We start from the raw sequence: 4,708 nt of genomic DNA, 5'->3' as shown, positions 1-4,708 counted from the left end.
CAGGTTTCTTTTTATCCCACATTTCTGTCCTCATTGAATTCATTTTTTATTCTGGATCAGAGACCTTCACCTGCTTCTGTAACTATATCGAGATTATAAAAAATTAGTCTATTTATATACAGATAAAATATAAAAATTCAAAAAGATGAACAGTAATAATCATGCTCATCGTTATTTTCTTAATCAATAAATACAATTTCTTATTTTCTGAGCATGTTTTTTGCACAAATATAGATTATGCTGAATGACGCCGTCTTCAGCCACCTACCATGCCATCCATGCCCTTCGCTGCCACAAGGAGATTTTTTTTTTTCTTTTTCCTTAAGACTGCCTTTCGCTGTACAGAACACCTACAAGATATTCTGGGCTGTTTAATCCTAAAGGCGTGTAAGGAAACCCGCATCATGAGTAATGTAATGGCTGTAAACTATGATTTATGGAGAAAAATCACATGCTGAAGAAATGAGCAGAAGCCTAATCTGATTTATGGATCTAATTTTGTTTGGCCACTGTGTTACATGGGATTTGTGGTACAGTGGAGAGTTGTTGTATAAATTTACCCGGCAAGCCACAATAAACTTAAAACAATCAGCACCACTGAAAAGAAAAGGCCATGCATTTAAAAGCGAATCGTTTGTTTGCCGCTTTTTTAATTTTCTAACAAAAAGCTCCCTCATGAAGTCCTTTTGTTGAGACGGATGATACGAGATTGCTGAAGATAATGCATGTGCATCGCCTGTAAGAAAAAGAGATCTGATTAAGACTGTTTTGGGGTGTTATTGTTTTATATATTTGATGTGATCTTGTTCATCCTATAAACTGCGGTGTAAGGGTCCATGCTGATAACGGCACAATGTGGAACAAATGTGCATGTTAGGTCAATCATTGCCTCTAAACTGGCTCTGTGAGTGGGTACATAATGGTCTCCAATCTGGAGTCGACTGCTTGTGCCCAGTATGGCCAAGATATCATCTGACTCCTCAAAATCCTGGACCAAACATGGAGGTGTTCATCAAGCGGATGGTAGCATTTTGATGTCACCTCCAGCCTGTGTGCTTAACAGCCATCATCAGTTATCTCCTCACTGTCAGAGTTTTGAAATCCAGCCCCTACATACCCCCATTTCTCACTGTTTTGCGGTATGGGGCAAGATTATCAGCATTCAGACCCTGATCATCAGCTGTTTATTTGAATTAGGTAACATCTGTCAATTGCATATTGCAGATTTGGCTACTAAGGATTATTTTTTCCTTTATATGTTATCATTTTTATGTAGAGAAGAACCATAGTCTATACAAAAGAAGCTTTAGAGCTGTTCATATGTAAAAAGACATACAGGTATGATTATTACAGTAACTTTATTAACTTAAAAGAACATCACAATGGCACAGACACTCTTAAGTGTTCACATTGCCAGCCTCATGTACTCACAACTGTAAACCTACTTTTGCCCACTCTGTATATATATACTGTATATACTGTATAGTATATATTATATATATATATATATATATTATATATTATATATATATATATATATACACACACACACACACATCTATAGCTCTCTTCTGTAAGTTAATTCCCTCATTCATTTTCTCAGCTCAGTTATGAAAGTTTGGGGAGTTGTCCAGCAGCACTGGGCACAAGGCACGCAGCCGGCACAAGATACACTCCCCCCTGGGCCATTTCAGAGCCACCAATCCAACTAATTTGCACATTCTGATGATAAAGGTGGAAAATCGGGACATCTGAGAAAAAACCTGAGCAGATAATAAAACACATGCAAAATTGGAAATCTGAATTGAGTTGTGTTCTGAAGCAGCAGTGCCAAACATTGCGTCACTGATATATGAATTTATTAAGGTACAAACAAGGTGGAAATTGTCCATGGGGAGATGTTGTCTTGAAGGGCTATTGGAAAATTTGTTCAGCGGGCAAATTAGCAATGTAATAGTTCATAGTAGTGTTTTATAACAGAGTAGTCACTGGAAAAACACACATTTAAAACAATTTGTCAGCTAATTGGAATTTAAGTCAAGGGTGTACCGGCTTCTTGAAGCTGAGAATGTTTATCTTTCGATAATCTTGTTTAGAAATATTATTAGCAATAAAGAGGGTGGCAAAGTGGTTAGTGCAGCTTCCTAACAACTCAGCTTGAATTCCAGTCTGGCCACCTTCTGTGTAGAGATTGTCCTTCCATTTTTATGTGGGCTCTCCCTGAGTAGTCCAGTTTTCCTCTGGCATGAAGTAGATGCACTCAATAGGAGGAATGGACCTTCTAAACTTAAACCTTGAAATACCTTGGTGCCTCTGTTTTGCCCAGTGGTGCTCGGATGGACTCCCCATGACCCTAAATTTAAATTATAAGGTTAAGAAGTGATGGATTTTTACCATAATAAGATTTCTGCCTGAAGCTGTAAGGAAATTTTCACATGTGCATGGTGACACATTGGCTATAAAATGCATGTATTACTTTTGGACTTTTTTATATAGCATAGCCTTACAATACACTGTCTTAATGTACTGCCATTCACCAGGACTTTGTCCGACCGATAAATGCAAAAATTATAATGTTAAAATAAAATTCTTTACACCTTTCTTGTTAATTGCAAATAAAAAAGAAGAAAGTGACTCACCTTAAGTTAACATACTTAGAGGCCCCATTAATGAAAATTCCAGCTACGGGCCTTTTCTTTATTCACTTCAGGCTTGACCTGCCCATTCCATTGTGGGTTACATTGCTGCAGCCGCTCACTTGTCTTGTTAATCTTGACTGGACAGGGTTTAAGCAGCCCACTCAGAACACTCAGTTTTGTTTTTAAGTTGTACCACTGGCTTCGATGGCATGTTTTGGGCTATTGACTGTAAGAAGATTAATCTTTTCACACTTTACTCTGGTAGACTGCATCAGGTTTTGCCTTTGGATTTGTTTACACATGCGTCTGTGATAAGCCGAATCTGCAGACAACTTAAAAGTGGCGATTAGTATAGTTATATATAGTTTATTACAGCAAATAAATAGTTCTAGAGGTAAAAATTACTTACCTGTTATTTTAGCACTTCAGCAAGGAAAACGCACCAGTGTTTGGTGTCCCCTTGTGAGTCGGCCCACTAACTTGAATGCCACACTCTAATTGAAGAGGCCTGACAGCAAAGCACATGCCTGAAGCTGCTGCGGGAAGGAAAGAGCAGAGCGCTGAGTTAAGAGATTGCTGGCAGATTGAATAAGTGCGTAGAGAAAAAAATGATGATGTGAAGTAGGTGAAAGTTCACAACGTAACTAACCTGTAGAGGTAAATGTGCAGCCGGCACGACGTGGTTGCAAACACGTAAGTGAGCACATGGAAAGTTGGAGGTTTAAAACAGTGACACTGCATCTGATCAGATGAGGACGTAGGGTCCATAACTCAATTTTGATTTGCATTGGAGGACCCCGAAAGATGTGAGAAATAATTAGCTAGGGCTAGTAGTATAAACCTGAAGTCCACACCGCCTGGGGTCATCTTTTGACCGATCTTCAGAATGGCTTTATTGCTGAGTTGGTAGAGGAAAGAGAAGAGCGTTTAAGTCTGCAAGTATTAGTAGGGATAGTTTATTTTGGATTTGTATATCTATTTGGGTGGAAGTAATCTGTGTTTATGGGTGCTCATTTTTCCATTATTGTCTTTGTGCATATTTGTTTCAGTTTTTGTTTTTGATTATTTTTCTGTCTATCCTTCGTGAACTGCCTGTTTAAGAAGAACGATAAAGAAAAGACTTTTTTTTGGATTTTCTTGTCACTTTTTTGCTTTGGAGTCACTGTACCTGAACTTGTTTTTCTTGTTGACGATCCGCTGTGGCAAACCCCTAACGGGAGCAGCCGAAAGAAGAAGAACTGTATATCTTTGCCAGGCATTACTGTAAATGGTTATTGGCACCTCTTGAATAAACCAGAATTCTGTTTTTTTGAACAGCCATCATTGTCTGTGTCTCAATTTTCCCATTCTCTTGTCATTCGATTACAGACCCAGGTGCCCAGGGTCTGAAACTGTGTAACAGTGCCATTGCATGGGGCACCACAGCTTCATCCATTTGGGGCCTACTTCTCCAAGTCCTCCGGGTACTTAAACAAGTCCTCACTCTTATACCACAGTATAGTTGGGGTGTGAATGTCTCCTTACTTTGACTAAATACAAAAATTAAAGACAAATTAAACAGAGTAGCTCAATTATCACATGCTATAAATTATGGACTACTGTAAAGTGTATTAACCTTATCTGAACTCATAGATGATCTGTGTGGGTGTCGAACCATTTGATGCTGTTGGATGCCAGAAGCTATGAGTTTCATGGATGGGGCCAGGGCCGGATTTATATGAAAAGAGGCCCTAGGCTATTCCACTTATGAGGCCCTTTCACCTTCCATTTTTAAGTTTGTAAATTACATGAGAGATAATAAAATTTTGCTAACAATTTGAATGTAGGCCCCTCTTGATCTTGAGGCCCTAGGCTGAAGCCTAGTTAGCCTATAGGAAAATCCGGCCCTGGATGGGGCTTACCTTTATGAGGGTTAGCTTTTCCATTCAATTCAGAAAGAGGAGCTTATAAAACCAAATAATTTATCTGACACACAGGCTATGCTTTTGCCCTAAAGTCTTCGGGGCCAACAGAAAGATTTCACTGGCACACATTGCATTGTCTAGGTGATTCTCTCTGTCTATGTTTCA

This window comes from Erpetoichthys calabaricus, chromosome 4 (assembly GCF_900747795.2).
Source record: "Erpetoichthys calabaricus chromosome 4, fErpCal1.3, whole genome shotgun sequence".
NCBI classification, from domain to species: Eukaryota; Metazoa; Chordata; class Cladistia; order Polypteriformes; family Polypteridae; genus Erpetoichthys; species Erpetoichthys calabaricus.
The sequence above is the reverse complement of the archived record's forward strand: the minus strand, read 5'-3'. Positions refer to the sequence as shown.